We start from the raw sequence: 18,255 nt of genomic DNA, 5'->3' as shown, positions 1-18,255 counted from the left end.
ATGACGCTTCCCAGCCATGACAGGTGACAAGCACAAAAAGTACCCAGGTAAGTGGCAGGGGTCTGGATAGTTCTGGGTTCAGGGGGTTGGTGCATACACCCACAGGAGGCCTTAAATGCCTCTACACGAATGCAAGTAGTATGGGGAACAAGCAGGAGGAACTTGTCCTCCTGCTAGCTAACACAAACCCGGACATAGTGGGGCTTACTGAAACGTGGTGGGATTCAACTCATGACTGAGTGGTAAACATCAAGGGCTACAGACTATACATGCGGGACAGAATGGGGAGGAAAGGTGGGGGTGTGGTGCTCCATGTCAAAGAGCAATACACGTCCTCACCAAACAGCATGGAGTCAGAGGAGGGGCAGACTGAAATGGTCTGGGTTAGAATACAAGGGGGTTGGGGGGAAAGGGACTTAATGGTGGGTGTCTACTACAGACCACCCAACCAGGGGGAAAAGCTGGACTGGGAATTCTCAGGTCAGCTTGCAGAGGCAGTTAAGTCAAGGGATGAGGTCATCACAGGTGCATGCCTACACAGTCAGATGGGTTGCAAATTGGCTGGAGGACCACACCCAGAGAGTGGTGGTGGATGGGGCATTTTTGACTTGGAGGGATGTGGGCATTGGGGTTCCCCAGGGCTCAGTCCTTGGGCCTATACTGTTCAACATCTTCATCAGTGACTTGGACAAGGGGTTGAAAAGCACCTTGTTCAAGTTTGTGGATGAGACTAAGATGTGGGGAGAAGTGGGCACATTAAAAGGGAGGGACAGGCTACAACTAGACCTGTACAGGTTACAAGGGTGGGCAGATGAGAACAGGACGGGTTTCAATACTAACAAGTGCAAGGTGCTGCACCTGGGGAAGAAGAACCAGCAGCATACCTACAGGCTGGGGAACTCCCTTCTTGTCACCACAGAGGCAGAAAAGGATCTTGGAGTCATCATTGATTCCAAGATGAACATGGGCTGCCAATGTGAGGATGCAGTCAGTAGAGCCAACTGCACCTTGTCATGCATCCACAGATGGATCACAAGCAGGTCCAAGGAGGTGATCCTCCCCCTCTATGCGACATTGGTCAGGCTGCAGTTGGAGTACTGTGTCCAGTTCTGGGTGCTGCACTTTAGGAGGGATGTGGACAGCATCGAGAGGGTCCAAAGGAGGGCCACTCGCATGATCAGGGGCAGCAGGGCAGGCCCTATGAGGGGAAGCTACAGGACCTGAACCTGTTCAGCCTCCACAAGAGAAGGCTGAGAGGGGATCTGATGGCCATCTATAAACTTACCAAGGGGGACCAGTTAGGAACAGAAGAGACCCTATTCCTCCGAGCACTACCAGGAGTAACTAGGAATAATGGCCATAAGTTGACTGAGAGTAAGTTCAGGCTGGACATCAGGAGCACTACTTCACAGTCAGGGCGGCTAGGATCTGGAACTAACTTCCAAGGGAAGTGGTGCTCACTCCTACCCTGGGGGTCTTCAAAAGGAGGCTTCCCAGAGTCATTTGACTCCAGCATTCTTTCCTGCCCATGGCAGGGGGTCAGACTTGATGATCTGCTCAGGTCCCTTCGGACCCTACCAACTATGAAACAACTATGAAACTATGAGGCCCTTGGCACAATGCATCTGGTGCCCTAGTTCCTGTTGGTCACAAACTCGCCCCTGCCCCTGCCCTGACATCCATGGCTCACTGTGGCACTGCAGCTCTCTCTGCCTGTGTCACCCAGGCTTCAGGACAGAGATGATGAGGCCTGTGTCTGAAACAAAGCACTGATGATGGTGCTGTGAGAGCCGTGAGTCTCCTTTGACTGGCAGGGAGAGCTGTTATCACTGCTGGGCAACTCCTTGATCAGCAGTGATTCCTACTTTGGGGGCAGAAGGCATGGGAAGCCCTGGTGTGAGTGTTGTGTCACCCTGTGCAGGACTATCACCAAGAGAAAAGAGCCAGGACCCACAGGGCCTTGATACTGGCCTACAGCCGAATTGCTGTCCATGTCCCCCAAATGCAGCTGCTCCCCCGCGTGGAGTGTGACATCACCTGGAAGGTCCTGCAGTACTATGTGACCAGCTTCCAGATAAGAGACTGGGACTGCACCATGTTGGGAACAGGCCTGCCATGGGACTGATGTCTCCTTTGCACTTGGGTGCCTAGAGAGGCTTTGACTGTCTGAACCTCCCCCTGAACTCATGCCTGTGATGAGCATCCACATTAATCCTTCTGGGATGATGTGCAGTGGGAGGGACCCACATATGGAGAGTGCTGGGATAGATGCTCCTGACAACCTGTCCTGCACTGGAGGGGGGCACACATTCATGCCCTTGCACTACTCCACGCTCACCAGCCTGACCGTTTTTCGGACCTGGCAGTGGGCTGTACTGTGGGGCTGTTCCAGGCACTGATGGTTGTTTTGTATTTCATTTCCCAGGTGTTTGGCATCAACATGGTCAATACGGTAAATGTTCAGTGACCCTACTTCTGCTCGTGCTTTTCCCAGACCCTCCCTAACTGCAGGAGGCACAATGAACTTCCCCAGGCAGGAGTCCCTGCCGCCGCCATGCACCTCGTCTGAGATGGGTGTGGGCCTGGGGCTTTCTGGGGCTTGTAGACATCTCTCAGGGATGCAAATGAGGCTGCATTTCATCCCTGATCTTTACATTCTGGACCTTGGCTCTTTCCTGTTCCTCATCTCCATCTCCTTGTTGTTCCCCCATGGAATTCAGGACCCGGACTTAAAGATGACCCCGATCCGGTCAGTCACTGAGATCAGCTGTGCCATCCAGGATGCAGACGACTCCCAGAGTTTCCAGTTCACTTACAAAGAGGAGCTCCTGGGGTACATGCTGGTGAGTGGGGAGGAGCCTTGGGGACCAAACTGCAAAGGACCTGGTGGGAACATAAAGGGACTGGTTTTCCTGGGAGTGGCTGTTTTGTCCCTTGGCTGTGTTGGGATTATTGGAGCCTCATGAGGGGTCTGCTTGGGGCCCAGAAAGCTGGTACCACTTGAAGCTTTCTAGTCGATGCTGCATTGTGGGCTGCTCTTGGAGGGCCCAGCTGCAACTGGGATACAGCTCTGTTTCCTCTGCATTGATGCCATTGACCTGAGCAGGATCCTGGGGCAGTGGCCAGCACAGCCCTGGCTCTATTTACGGCCCACCTGGGCAGGCATCCTGGTGAGTTTGTTACGGGAGGCTCTCTGCTTTCCACATCCATTTCCCCTGTGTCATGTCTCTGTTTCTGCCTTTTAGGACTTCATGAAAGAAGAACCAATAGATTCTTTGGCCTCTCCTGTTCGCCTCAGGGCCATGCTTGCCATTGGGCACCTGAGGTAGGTGATTCCTGCCCTGGCCCGTGGCACTGGGATGCCCAGGTCAGAGATGAGCTCCTTCCTTAACTCTCTGTTGTTCTTCCTGTCAGAGCTGGAACTAAGAGACACCTGCAGGGCTCAGGCCAGAGGCTGCTCTCCCTGCAGCTGGGGTAAGAGGGTTTGAATGTATCCGCTTGGATGTTTGGATTTGAAAGACTTGGTGGTGGTGGTTGTGGGACAAGTAGGAGTGGTGGGGAGTGCAAGGAGCTTCTCAGCTGCCAAGTCTAGTGGGGTTTGGATTTTGGGTTCTAGGTTCAGGTCATATCTTAGCACTAGACCCACTTTCCCTTGTGGCTGGCAGTCAGTGTGACTGAGGGCTTTTCTTCCTCCCTTTCTTCTGCCAGCAAGGTGAAACCCTCACTGAATCTGGATGAAAACAGAAACATCCTTGATGACTGCCTCAAGTGCCTGTTGCCTCTTCCAGCTGTGCAGCAGCTGAGGGAGGAGGGTGAGATGGCTCAAGACTCTTTCCAAATACAGGTACACCTAAACAGCTGTCTTCTGGAATCACCTGCTGGGACCTGCTCCCCAGCCTGCTCTAGGTCCTGGCAGTCACCCCTAGCCTCTCTAGAATGGTTCTGGATTTTGTGACACACTCCAGCTGGCCCTGAGCTTCCCTCTTCTATCTCCTGCTTGCAGTCACTGCACGAGTTGTCCATGCAGGCCTTGGGTGAGCTCATGAGGGGCCTCCTTGAAGAAGACCCCACTGAGAGTTGGTTCATGGAGATGTTCCATGTCAGTAGCCAGCGGGAGGAGGCAGAGCTCTCTTCTCTGGGGACAGTGGTAATAGGCCAAATAAATTGGGGGGGAGGGGGGGAAGGTTTCCTTCAGCAGGGAAGATGAGAGGGGAGTCTCCCAAGGTGTCCTTGGGACAATGCATAGTAATTCCCTTGCATCCCATTGCTATCCCTAGTAGCTGCACCATTTTGTGCCAGGGTCACTCAACAGCTCGTCTGGCTTCAGGGGAATTAAAGCCTGCCTGGGATGTATCCAGATGATAAAAGAATCAGATTGCTTGGAGGGATTTCAGTGGTGATGGTGATGTCTGCTGTTGAAATGGTTCCTCTGACAGTAGTTTGCTCTCCCAACAGCTTCTTGAGCCATGGTTCTTCTCTGACAAGGAGTGGGAGAGAGATAGGGTCTTGCAGGTCAGCTCCCAGCTGCTTGTCACCTATCGGGAGACAGTCTATTGCAGAGTAAGTATGATCTAACTCTCTCTTGCCTTGATGTCCTCGTGGCAGCCTCATCCTGAGATGCAGAAAGCTTCCCTAGCAGATGGGGTCCCACAGGAATGCATTCCTGTTTTCACCTTTCCAGGATCATAAACTTGAATATCACTCTAGCCAGACCCAGGCACATTTCATTCATTTCTCTCTCCTTTTTTCTCAGCTGCAAGAGCCTTTTGAGCAATTTGGGTCCCTGCTGGGGCTGCTGGTGCCCTACACCTGCACCACTCTGGCCACATCCCACCTGTGGGCCGCTGAGTGCATTGCCTGCTTTCTCCACCTACAAGATCAGGGCACTCTGAGTAGGTGCAAGTGACTCTGCCCCTTTTCTTCCTCTGGTAATATCTACTCCTCTCCTCTGTCCATTCGCTGCTAGTCTAGTGATACCTCAAAAGCACCTCAAAAGGGCCACAACTGGCCCTTGGAAGTTCTTCTCCTAGGAGAGAAGAGTTGTGTGGTGTGAAGGGCCTGGCCCTTTTTGGGGAAGTATGAAAAGAAGCCCCCCAGCAAGAATGGGGAGAGGCTTGTAGCAGCTCTGGCCCCACTAAAGTCACTCAGACCTCGAACATCACCCTTGGACCACACTGCCCATGACATTGCACATGGTTCCTCCATAGAGCCAAGGCTCTTTTTCAGACATTATTACAGTACTTTTTCCTCCTTATTTTCATTCCAGGCCAGTCCATGACCATGGATGCAGTGGAGGAGAAGCTGAGAGGTCTCCATGAGGAGCTCAAAGCCTAGAGTCCTGAGGCCTGTGCTTATAGCATCCTCCCACATGGCAAAGGTCAGTGGCTCAAGAAGCTGGTGTGGAGACTCCTTCGTTGTCCATTCCTTTGCTTACACATGGTTTATCTCTTTCTTTGGAGTGCATGGGGGGGGGCGCATCAGGGACACCTATTGTTCATCCACTGTGTGCTGCTGTTTACCCATGTCCATGGTAGAAAGAATAAGTCAGAACAATATTAAAAAGTTTTGTAGATAGTTCTGTCCCTGCACAGAAGAACAAACCTTTGTCAGTACAGCGTCCAAGTGAGAGCCTCAGTCAGGACTTGGTCTCCTTGTGTGCCTGTTTTAACTTATCCTGGGATGCAGCTTGGCTGTATTCATGTTGTGTTGTCAAATGATGCTCTCTCCACTGAAGACCAGTGGAACGTTCAAGCACAGGATTCACCTCTTGCACATACACCAAGTTGCTGTAGGGCAGAAACTTATGCACAGCACAACTCTTTAATATCACTCTTGAACTTTGACCTTCAGTGCAGTTTCCCTTCTTTCTGTTTGTCTCCAGGTCACTGGCAAATACTTTCCATTCAACCAGGCCCTTGACTTTGTGGGGAGCATAATGGATGGCATGGTGTCTGCCAGCCTCATGTGTGCCACAGCAGCAGGACATTAGTTCATTACAATCCTTAGGAAACATGGATGTCCTTCTGAATGAGGTAAAATTGAAGCTGAGGAGGCTTTCTGCATTTGCTTTATGCTTTTTAAACACTGCTTTCATGTGGAGTGAACAGCAATCTTACTGTTGATCCCTGGACACGAAGCAAGTTCTATTTCCCTTACTAGCCAGAGATGGGGAAGAGCAGATCAGCTGCATCCAAGAGAAAGAGCACAGGAAGGCAAGATGGGGATTCAGTGACCTAGGTTATTGATAAGAGCTTTCCACCCTGGAAGGGTTGGAAACATAGACTCTGGGGCAAATACAGCAAGAGAGGGCAACAAGAAGTCTGAGGCACTCGGCTGTGGCTGGGCTGGGACACCATGCTTAGGCATGAGGAATGGATGCACACTTCCCTCAGTGCCACAGCATGCAGGGGGTCCATGGCAAGGCAGGAGCTAGAGAGGATTCTGTGTCCTCAGGCATTTCCCAGCCTTGGTAGAAGCTATGTGAAATTTTCCTTTTATCCTGCTCCTCTCCATGGGGTTGGGAATAGGGCACAGGAAAGAATGGATGCCAGAGATACTGCAGCCTTCCTCCTCTCCCTGTTCTGGATAAGACTGGATATGGGCAGCTGGACCTACTGCCTGGCTGGCTTGGCTGTGTGCAGAATGGGGAGGTGTAGTTAGAAATGAGGAGTGTGAACTCCAGTGTGCAGTTCCAGCAGAGCTGGTCTAACCTGGAAAAATTACAGCTACAGTCATCTTGCTTGTGGTACCAGGGATTCTCACAGGGGTTTTGAAGTTGGTGGTGCTTGTTGGTCCTGAGCTGTGGTCCACACAGGCAAAAGGCCAAAATTAGCTTCTTAAAACCACCCCCCAGATATTGATATTTATTGGGGTGTTTGTGCGAGCACGTGGGTTAATGTCAGGCAGAAATAGGTCCCGGGCAGCACGTGTAATTAGAGTGTAGGTGTGTGCATATGGGTGGGGGAATGGCTGAGGGTGCATGGGCTGGCTGGTGTCTGCACACATGTTGCGGTGTCCACTTTCACCCCAAGTAGGGGCATAGGGACGTGCTCACTTCTTAGGATCAGCCAGAGGTAGCAGTGTCTGGACATTGGTCCCTTAAAGCAAGGAAATTCTAAGATGGCAGCAAATTGCCAAACTGTGGGAGGGATTGGTTTGGATTGTGCTGGCTGAATGAGAAAGGGGCCCTTGTTCTTGTTAACTTCCCTCCAGGGACCAGACATCCTGGGCACCATTTTTATCCAGATGCCAACAATCCAGGAAAGGTCTGTGAGAGGCTTCCTGCTGGAAAGGGTTTCCATTCTTGCTGGCTTCCATCTATAGGCAGTGACCAGCAGCCTCCTCAGAAAGCCTCTGCCAATGGACAGGTACTTGCCACTCCCTACCTCTTGTGCCTGGTGGCACACGCATATCCCGTAGACTAGCAAAGCCCATAGAGTTTCAAGTCAGCTGCAGATCCTTTGGGATGAGTTGGTAAGAGTCAATGTCCTAGTGCATTTGCACAGGAAATGCCAGGCTTGTGCTAATAGCATTGGCAGATGACGTCACTGTGCCCCAACCCTGTCCTAGACCAGGAGAGCCCTTGGCCTTTGCTTCAATGCCCTATTTCTTCATGACATCACAGGAGTATCCACAGCTCATATGTAATTTGTGTTAAATTGCAGTGACACTTCTGAGCTCTGGAGGGCCTTGGGTGGGGATGATTTCTTCACCCTCCATATACTATGCTTGCTCATGAGCAGGATTCAACATCCAGCCAGAACAGACAGGAACTCAGCTGAGGACATGGTGGCCCTCGGACCTCTAGCAGTAAGTGACAGCCCAGGCCCAGCTCTGTCGGTTCCCCCTTGGGCGCTAGAATCCTGGTTCTTGAGAGCTTGAGGTAGGATGCCCGGCAGTGGGGCAAACATTTCTCCCCTGCTCTTCTGTCCCCCTGGTCACCCCCACTCCTCCATGAGCAGCAGAAACACAGCAGCCTCATGCTACATGGCTGACTGACTCCATGAGACTTTGGAACTAGAAACTCCTGTAACCGAGAGGCTCCTTCTGCTTTGCAGGTCTCCATTCAGGCTGCTGGTGCCCCTGCACTTCCCAGGCAGAAGTGTAGAGATGCGACTGGGAAGGGAGTGACTGGGAAGGGATGTGACTGGGAGTGCATGGATGTGACTGGGAAGGGAGCCAAGTGCTAAGGGAGCTGCTGCCAGAGCTGTTCTGTGCTCTCCTGGATGTGAGGAAGAGACCTTTAGGCTTGGAGTTATGGATTTCCAGGTATCTTCCTCAGGTTGACTCTGGTCTTCTCCATCTTTTCAGGCAACATGTGCATCTTTGGAGATGTTCACTACCATTCACTCCAGCCCCAGCCCAGTGCTGAGGGAGCTGGTCCCAGAGATCCTCTGTGCTTTTCTGGAGCAAGTTGGCCACACTGTGGGGCAGGACATGCCACTTGCCACAGGGAGCATCCAGTAGAGGCAGCTGCAAGCAGTGGGCAACCCTTGCAGGTAAGGAGTAGGCTGCACCTGCTTTCACAGGTTTAGCTTCACTTCAGGCTAGCTGCCTGCAGGGTGTTCTTGTCCTTGCCAAGGGCTGTGATGAGCTGTCTTGGTCCTGGCAGCTGAAAGAAGTGGGGGTTGTCTGAGAAGGGTATAGTTTGAAATGTTAAGGCTGGGAGGACCTATTTGCTCCTCCGATCTGAACTCCTCTGGGACAGGTCAGGCAGTTTCAGCTCAGGGGCCTCACAATCTCCATTAGTGGCCAGCACATGCTGGGTTCCCAGTGCTTGAGACCTGGGCATGTGACTTCTGCATGTTCCAATGCTCTACATGTGGCCTTTGTCCTTGTAGGGAGAAAAAAATGGCTGCCCAATTCTTTCCATAGTACATTTGGCTTGGGAGAGAATCCATGAATCCCATCCGGCTTCCAGCACTGATTCGTGCAAGGCCCTGCCCTCCCTGTCCCTGCCAGGGGATTGCAAGGCATGAGACAGAATGGCATCATTGGTCTGATCTGAGCTGCCTGCCTTGCGCAGCAAGTGTCTGAGTAATGGACCTCCCAAGTGACAGGGAGTTTTGGTTCTGCTCTGACCACAGCATCTCATTACAGTCTGTAAATCTGGGCCTTCTCTCTCCCCAGGCTTTCTATGGGGACCCTGGCCTGTGTCATATCTAAGGGCCTTGGGGAGAGAGTGGCTGCGAAAAGGGAACTTGGCCACTCCTTGAGAGCCCTCAGACACACCATGAGGGGGTGTGCCAGTTGGCCAGGTAAGAGAGGCAGGCTGCACTGCATCTGTGCTCTAGGCAGTGGGATGAGTGGTGGAGGGGGAACTTTCCACGCTGAACCTGCAGGTTATGTGGGGCTGGAGACATGGAGCTTGTTCTCCAAAAGATGAGAGCTGCCACATCAAAGCAACTGAGTGTTGGCAGTGCCCAGCCAGTCCCAGAACTAGTGGTTTTCTCTTGCAGGGCTCTGCTTCCATTGGGCATAATAACACCCACATTCATACCTGCAGTGGGTCAGTTTCTCAACTGAAAAGCTGTTCATTACTGGTACAGCCTTCATCAGCCAGATAAGCACCCATAGAGAATGAGCAGTTTGATGAAAAGGTGGCTGTTTGATGTGCTCTTTCCCTGGGGAGCTGCTTGCTCTCCTTCCTAGGAGAGAGGATCACTGGAGGCAGTTGAGAGGTTTTATTTCTGTCCTTGCCCCTGCATCGCCATTTCTGCCACATGAGAAGGAGAGGCAGACAAGGATTTCCTTACTGACCTGCCCCTATTGAGCTGTAATCCTAGCCAGAAGCTCGGAGTTTGGTCCTAACTAGTGCATTTTCTATATCCACCCAGCATCCCAGGGAGACACTGCTCTAAAGCAAGCAATGTCCCAATCTACTCGCATTGGCATCATCTCTCTCACTTAGACTAAGCCCCTGTCTTCGTGATTTGCCTGGCTCTGAGCAGACAAGCCTTCCCGTGGCCAACAGGAGAGCGCCACACGCTGAGTCTCTTCCTCGCGGTGGTCTGTGGGATTGTGCTCTGGCACGGGTTACTTTTCTGCTGCAGGGCTGGGCTGTTGGGAATGACTGTGCTGGATCTCACGGACACATTAGTTTCTTTTAGCTCATGTGTGACCCTATCATTTAAGAGCAGAAGCTCCTGAAGCCAGTGCTTCATTTACTTCAACAGCGAGCCAGGGACTCTAATAACCTGGTTCGGCAGATGGCAGCTAGAGGACTGGGCAATATAGTTTATGGTGCCCCTGAGCAGGTGAGGTTGAAATCCCTCTGCATGCTCTAGAAAGCAGCTTGACTGTAGAGACCAAACAATGAGGCAGGGCCGAAAGGGTGCACAAGAACCTGAAGTGTATCCAGTTTTGCTGTCTCACCCCTTGTGGTGTCTCTGGAAACAGTTGGGTGTGACAAGTGTAATTTTGGTGCAGAAGTGGATACCTTGTGTCTCACAGGCATACCAGAATGCAACCATGGGCGCTTGGTCAGATGAAATCCCGAATGCTCTGTGAATGGGAAAGCCCAGAGGTGCGGAGCATAAGCACTGATCGGTGTGTCATGTCTTCTGTTTGTACAGCTGAAAAAACACCAGAACTCCATCCTAGAGATCTTGTTGCAGGCATCATTTGTGCCTACAGTGCTCAGATCATGCAGGAGGGCACGCACACTGGCCAATGCCTTGAATCATCTAGAGACAGATGTGGGGCTCTTGGTTTGAGATGTAGTCACACACATCAACACACAGGCCTTTCTTCAACCATGTGAGTGAGCAGCACTCTCCACCCCCATTCCAATGCTCTTCATTTGGGGCCCTTTCAGAGGTGGGAGATGCACTTGCTGCCCCTTGTTCCATTCCAAACTGGAAGATCTTAAGTTCTGTGCAAGAGATGAGTTTTCAGGAGGAAAAGCAAGTGAAGAGAATGGGATGAGAGATGGGCCCTTGTAGACAAGGAGGGACTCTCAGGAGACTGGGTGAGGCTGCAGCTGGGGTGATGTGGCTCTGTAGGGCTCTGGGGCTGTTCTCTGCCATGTTGATTCTCCTGAGTTGGAAGCAGAGCTGGGCAGAGACAAGTGACCACAGGGGCTGGGGGATTTGGTTTTGCTGGGATTCAGAATCAAAGCCCCTAGTGCCCTGAAGTTCAGGGAACGAGGCTTGCTGCTGCTCCCCGAGCTCCGCTGAGAGCGCTGGCTCCCAGGCAGGCCACCTAGAGCAGGACCTGTTAAAGCCCATCTCCCTGGCAGACCACCTGGCAGGCTGGAAACCAAAGGCTCCTGTCACGAGCTGTGCCAGGCCCATGAGAGAAAGGTTTGGTTGTGACTACACAGGTTTCTTGGCCACAGGATGATGACAACCTTCACTCAGTGGCTTTTGCCCTCTTCGACGCCCTGGTAAGCTGCATAAAGAGAAGAAGGCAAGCCTATTTTAGGAGCCAGGTGAGGCAGAGCTTGGCAGCACTCCTGTTTCACCTGCAGGACCCCAACCTGCAGGTGGCCAAGGTAAGAACCAGTGACACTGATTTCCTCAGCCCCACCAGGTCTCCTCAGTCCAGCCCCCGTGGCGCTCTGCCATTCCTGTGTCCTGCGGTGACTATCCCCTTCCCACCTGGGAGGCAGCTCGGGGCTGCCTCCCAGGTCCAGGGCAGGATGCACATCTGATCCTGCTGTGCATGCAGGAAATCTCCCTGCATGGCTTTACTGGGGGGAGATGGGTGCTGCCCTCAGGTGCCATATGAAAGGCAGGAGAAGTCTTCCCTTTGCTCACAGCCACTCCTTTGTATCTAGTGCCAGTCACCTCCTGGCCAGGCCCTTCTGTTCTTGGCCTGGGTGCAGTCCTGGGTCAAGAGGCAACCCTTAGCCTCAGCTCAGCAGTAAGCAGGGAATACAGACCTGGTGTGATCATGTTTTTCAGGAGTGCAGAACAACTTTGAGCCTCTGCTGCCCTTACCTGGGCTTAAGGAGGGTGCAGGCAACTCTGACCTTCCATGTCCAGGGGCCAGAGCAGGTGAAACAAGAGCAGCTGCTGTGGGACCTCTGCAGGCACTTGGTGAGTGAGTTTGTGAGTGGCAGGAGGTGACTGAGGGTAGGGGTCATTGTAGGATGGAGGGAGGGACCTGGGGCACGGTGTACATAACTGCAAGGATTGTGTCTGGGACCATGAGGCATGGGACAGGCCAAGATTGCTCCTTTTAGTTCCTTGGTGCTCCTGTTTCCTCCTGATCAGTACCAGCATGTGGTATGAAAGCACTTCTCACCAGAGGGAGCTCATGTGTCCTTGGTTCCCTCCAGGCCAAAGAAAAACCTGCTGTCCTGGTGGGTCTTGCCAGGCAGCCTAGAGGCACTACATGAGCCCGTGGCCAGAGATTTGGGCAGCAGCTGTCAAATTTATGGGTGAGAGAGGATGCCTGGTCCCTTTTCATTCTCCCCTCTGCCCCCAAGAGGAATGGTAAAGCTGTTGCTGAGCAGGATCAGGCTGTTAATCAGCCTGTGCCTCAGGTTTCCTAGAAAGGATTTGGAAAGAATGATGCTCCCAGGGTTGCAAGGCTAGTGTTGAGAGGGATTCAACCAGATAGTATGGCTGGGGGTTGTGGCAGACAAGCCCTGTGCTGTGATTCAGTAGCCCTGATTGATGGAGATGTGTCTGGGACATGGTCACCCAGCACAGCTCATGATTGCTTTGCATCACTTCATGGGGAAGGGAGATGGGAAGGGGCATGGGCCTCCTGGGCTGCTGAGCACAGGGTGCTAGCCCTGGGAGAGAGATCCCTTCATGACCTTATTGAGCCCATCTTGAAACTCCTTGCACTTCTCTTCCTCCTGGGAAGGAGGCTGTGTCCCCTGCATGTCCATCTGCTGCTGGAGTTCCTGCCACCCCAGCTTGTCAGGGAGGGCTGGGTCTCTGCTCTGCCTGCCCCTGTGCTGAGGGTGCAGAGAGGCTCCTGGTGCCCTTTACACCCACAGTCCAGCCCAGGAAGAGAAGTAGGTTTCTGTGGTTTACCAGAGATGTTGGGAGCAGCCCATGTGTAAATTGCCCTTTTCTTTCTGGCTCCCAGACCTTTACTCAGACCATGAGACCCAACAGTGAACGTGTTGGCCACAGCCCACCTATGATGGCAAACACAGCACAGGGGAGCCAAAGACCTGCCTCTGGGCTGAGTTCTCCTTGTCCCCTGACCATGGGAAGCTGGATCTGTTCTCCCTGTTGTGTGTTTAGGCATCATTGTGGAGTATGCTACCCCAGGGAGTGCCAAATGGATAGATGTTGCCCACCTGCTGAGCTGTAAGCCAGAAATCCATTCCCTATTTTTAGCCCCCTAACCCCTGCCCCCCACGCCACCACTCGTGAACCATCCAGCCACCCTAGACTGCCAAACCCTAGACAGTGGCAGTGGGGCATAGAGCCCAGCCCACAGCAGCAGCCCACCTCTGCCCTGCAGACAAATCTGGGGGGCATGTGCCCCCCAGGCCTCTCCCAAGGTGTGCATGGTGGTGGGAGCCCCTCCACACTCCTGGATAAGCTTCCCAGGCTCTGAACATCCCGCAACCTACCCTGGGGCCCTTTTCACCCCAGCCCCTGCCCCTGCCAGTGTTCCCAGAGAATAAGCATTGGCATCTGTGTTTTCTCTCAGGGGGTTTGAAACATGGGTAGGGCAGGCATGAGCAATCACAAGCTCAGTTGGGCAGAAAATGGATTTTCTGTCTTACAAATAAAAAACTGAGATCTAAAAATGCTTCCTCTTCTGCATCAGGATGAAACTGTGACCTGAGGAAATGTAGTGCAGTAGTCCTGTCACTGCAGGCTGGGAGATCCTGAATCCAGCTCCACTCTAGCCACAGATTTCCCTGGCTTGAATGTATTCTCTGAAGCTGGAGCCTCTCTAGACAGGCTCCCTGACCCTGTGCCACACTCAGAGACAGACTCTGGGGTGGGATGCTATGCAGTTACACATTAGAAGACAGCCTTTGCTCTGAAGAGCCTTTGTTTTCCATTGGGCATTTTGCCCATACTGCAGAAGGGAGGTTTGCCAGCTTTGCAAAGATATTGAATTTTAGCCGGTTTTAAATAACACCTTCATAATTTTACAAAGAGGAAGCAAGTTTGACCACCTGAAACCTGAGATCCTGCTCCTGCCTTTGTTTGAGGTAATTTGCATTATCACAGAGCCTCGCAGCAGAACTCAGAGATACCTTACCACATAAGAAATGCCTGCCCAGGACAGCATTCCATCTATTTAATCCTCTGTGAAATATGAAACACTCTAACCAGAAGGAAATATGACTACATCCTGCTTACTACCAAACAACTTTGAGGTAAACAGAATATTCCAACTTTTCTCTGAGCCTAATCTGCATCTAAAATGAACTGTTCCAAACAAGAGATATTACCACACCTTCAACTCTTCTATGAACTATGAACTTCCATTTCTAGCCAGGAGAACTTGTACAATCTTTTCTCTGATGCCTGAAGAAGGGTGTTTGTGCCTGAAAGCTTGCAAATTAGGATTTTTTTTTGAAAAAATCTGGTTGGTCTAATAAAAGATATCACCTCTACCAGGAGTCCTGATTCTTTTTCCTCTAGACCAATACAGCTACAACCTGGATACCTGACCGTGTGAATTAGGAAAACTTTTATAGAACTCCACTACTCACATCTTTGCACTGTTAGACACCTAAATACTTTTAAACAGTTCTGGCTTTGTCTACTTGAAGAGAAACCTATTGTGAGAGGGCAGGAATTGGGGTAGAAAGAAACAAAGCCTTAACTGGTATTCGCAAAGCCTTTCAGATGATGACAGAATTACTGAGAACTGGTGCAATCACCTTCATCCATGTACTAATAAGGGTCAGGACCAGTGACAAGCAGCTGTTAACATAGGATAGTAACTGGCATTCTGAGGGGAGGAAAGATGGAAACAATTTTGCAGGCATCAGCCTGGGAACACCTTAACAAAGGCCCTATCTGATGACACACACACTGTGCTGATGATTGGTGGGTCTTGTTTAATGAACCCGATGGCACAGTGACATAAGAGAGATGCAGAAGATTTTCAGTGCATCAAGGGACTGCCTGGCCATGGGCCACAGCTTGCACCTTCCCCATGGAAACTCATGGTTGTCATGTGAGGCCACAGATGACAGGAACAGGGCAAGTATAGTGCTCATCTTTAAGAAAGGGAAGAAGGAGGATCTGGGGAATTACTGACCAGTCATTTGGACCTTGATACCAGGAAAGATCATATAGCCGGTCCTCAAAGAATCTATTTCTAAGTACCTGCTGGAGAACAAGGTGATCAAGAATAGCCAGTATGGATTAATTATTAGTAAGCTAAGGAAATACAGACTAGATAGAAGTGCTGTAAGATGAGTACAGAACTGATTGGATTATCATACTCAGCAATGGCTCAAGGTCCAGCTGGGAGGAGGTATCAACTGGGATTCCCCAGGGGCCTGTAAGATCTGAGGGTTACCTTAGTTCATAATGTTAACATGAGCCAACAACGTGCTCTTGTTGCAAAAAAACCAAGAGCATACTGGGTTGTATGAACAGGAATGTCCTTGCAAGTCAAAGGAAGCGATTCTCCTACTCTATTCACCACTGGTTATGCCTCATCTAGTGTCCTACCTCCAGTTTTGGGCCCTGCAATTCAAGAAAATGTGGGCAAATTAGAAAGAGTTCTGCAGAGAGCAACCAAAATTATTAGAAGTCTGAAAAATATGACTTACTAGGAAAAACTGAAAGAACTAGGATTGTTTAGTCTGGGGGAGACTGAGAGGGAATTTGGTAATGGTCTTTTAATACCTGAAGGGTGGTTATAAAGATGATGGATGTAGACTATTTTCTGTGGCTGCAGGAGAAAGGGCTAGGAACAACTGTCCCCTTAAAATTCACGTGCAGTGATGGGGGAGTCCCACACACAGACTATGCCTGTGAACTTTCCCAGGGTTAGAGTCTTTCAGGTTAGATAGAGACTACGTGCCAGTGACAACTCTGGTGATTTCATAGTTTCATAGTTTCTAGGGTTGAAGGGGACTTGAACAGATAATCAAGTCTGACCCCCTGCCCTGGGGGAGGAATGAATGCTAGGATCATAATACTCCAGCCAGATATCTATCCAACCTCCTCTTGAAGACCCCCAGGGTAGGGGAGAGCACCACCTCCTTTGGGAGCCCATTCCAGAGCCTGGCAGCCCTAACCATAAAGTAATGCCTCCTGATATCAAGCCTGAACCTGCTCTCAATCAATTTGTGGCCGTTATTCCTTGTTATCCCTGGTGGTGCCCAGGGGAACAGAGCCCCACCTGTTTTCTGCTGGTCCCCCCTGGTAAGTTTATAGATGGCCACCAGATCCCCTCTCAGTCTCCTCTTGTGGAGGCTGAATAGATTCAGGCCCTTTAGTCTGTCTTCGTAGGGCCTGGCGTGCTGCCCCCTGACCATGCGAGTGACACTCCTCTGGACCCTCTCAAGTTTAGCCATATCCATCTTGAAGTGCGGCGCCCAGAACTGGACACAGTACTCCAACTGTGGCCTGACCAGCTCCACATAGAGGGGAAGCATCACCTCCTTGGACCTGTTTGTGATGCATCTGTAGATGCATGACAAGGTGCGGTTAGCCTTACTGACTGCTTCCTTGCATTGGCAGCTCATGTCCATCCTGGAGTCAATAATGACTCCAAGATCCCTTTCAGCCACTGTGTTGATGAGGAGGGTGTTCCCTGGACTATAGGTGTATTGCAGGTTCCTTCTCCCTAGATGCAGTACCCTGCACTTGTCTGCGTTGAATTCCATCCTAGTCTCATCCACCCCCCACCTCTGTAACCTGTCTAGATCTAGTTGGATTCTGTCCCTTTCATTGCAGGTCTTGTGATATTTGGTGATTTTCTTAAAGCCCCAGTTCCCAGCATCGTATGATTAGGTGAATATCTCAGCTTTCATTTGAAAGCACAGGGCTGAGTGGAGGTAGCACAGTGCCTGATCCATCCTGCATTACTCATTGGGCCCACAACACCAAAAGGTTGAGCACCACTGATGTAGAAGGCAGGGCAGGGAAGCACCTTAGAGACTAACCATTAATATAGAGGCCAAGACACACAGTTGTAGTTCAGATTCCAAGCAGGAGGGGTAAGGGCTCAGCATGCATGTTAACTAGAACAGTGCCAGAGCTTGTGAATTGGGTGACTTCTGGTGACTTCTGGTTTAAGGAAGGTGCTTCTTGAATAACAAGGAGCATTGTCTGCTGTGGTTATACAATTCCACACACGCGCACACACAGGTTTTACCTTTTAAAATATAAGAGAGCAGAGTCACCAGACCAGAAAAACAAGGCTTAGAAGTGGGAAAGGCTAGTGAGGGTTTCTAGCCAGGATGTTCCTTATCAGGGAGCACACTGCTGACTTCAGTTCAGAAACCTGAGGATCTATTGGCCCCCCAGCTCTTGTACCTTTGTACACTGAGGTGTGTGTACACAGCAGGAGAAAGGCATTTGGGAACTTGATTGCTTCCTCTCACCCACATATGTGTGTGTGCGCACACACACATACCTTCACACACACACACACACCGAGGTGCGCAAATGCACACGGCATGGTGATCTCAAATCCAAATGCAGGCAGGCCAGTCGCTCTGCAGCCTGTTACGGGGCAACCAGCATAGAACAGCATCGAAGCATCAAGAAATTTGTGTCCTTCAGAAGTGCTTCACCTGGGTTGGGGAACCACTGCCTGAGCTTGCGTTCCAGCTTGCAGAGTTATTCATGAAGAAGGCTCTGATCTGTTGGACCATATGTTCCCTGTTGGGTAAGCACTGGCTTTTGCTGCTTTACAACCAGAGGCTTTGCAAACCTTGATTGTTCTGCTGTTGCAGGATTAGCCTAGCAAGGCTGGGTCCTGCAGAACAGGTGCCAGTCACTTGACTTGCTTGGAATGAGACCCAGATAGTTAGCTCCGCTCCAGATTGGTTTTGAAGCTCTCTGCAGACAGGATTATTTGCTAGCTAGTTATTTCCGCAGTGCCCCTGGAGTGCCCTGTGCTGTATGGATTCATAAAGAGGTGCCTTGATCCCTACCTTCCGGAGCTCCCATGGGCTTGATGCCAAGCCTGTCAAAGTCAACGAAAGACAGCCACTGACTTAATTTGGCTTTAGATCAAAGCCCAGGAAAACGGGGAAATGTAGGGAAAGAGGCAAGAGAAAACACTAGGGGTGGGAGGGGCTTTCAGACTGGGGAACATTTGGGACTGCACCCTGCCCACATTGGCTCCTCTAAT

General features: G+C 51.2%; 1 long non-coding RNA gene and 1 other non-coding gene across 4 annotated transcripts; both read left to right on the top strand.

The window, feature by feature from the left end:
* Positions 1–4,225: 4,225 nt before the first annotated feature.
* On the top strand, positions 4,226–6,224 carry LOC132248371 (uncharacterized). Its single transcript, XR_009459550.1, has 4 exons — positions 4,226–4,560; positions 4,754–4,892; positions 5,267–5,377; positions 5,882–6,224. It is a non-coding gene; the product is annotated as an uncharacterized LOC132248371 (long non-coding RNA).
* Positions 6,225–6,651: 427 nt separating this feature from the next.
* On the top strand, positions 6,652–14,545 carry LOC109283324 (uncharacterized). Of its 3 annotated transcripts, none has more exons than XR_009459948.1 (5): positions 6,652–7,809; positions 8,311–8,498; positions 9,130–9,257; positions 10,575–11,494; positions 11,907–14,545. It is a non-coding gene; the product is annotated as an uncharacterized LOC109283324 (transcript). The 3 variants fall into 3 exon arrangements; XR_009459949.1 differs by having other exon boundaries at positions 9,130–11,494; positions 11,907–12,041; positions 13,744–14,545; XR_009459947.1 differs by having other exon boundaries at positions 9,130–11,494.
* Positions 14,546–18,255: the final 3,710 nt, after the last annotated feature.

The sequence above is a fragment of the Alligator mississippiensis genome, chromosome 2, assembly GCF_030867095.1.
Source record: "Alligator mississippiensis isolate rAllMis1 chromosome 2, rAllMis1, whole genome shotgun sequence".
Taxonomy (NCBI): Eukaryota; Metazoa; Chordata; order Crocodylia; family Alligatoridae; genus Alligator; species Alligator mississippiensis.
The sequence above is the reverse complement of the archived record's forward strand: the minus strand, read 5'-3'. Positions and strand labels throughout refer to the sequence as shown.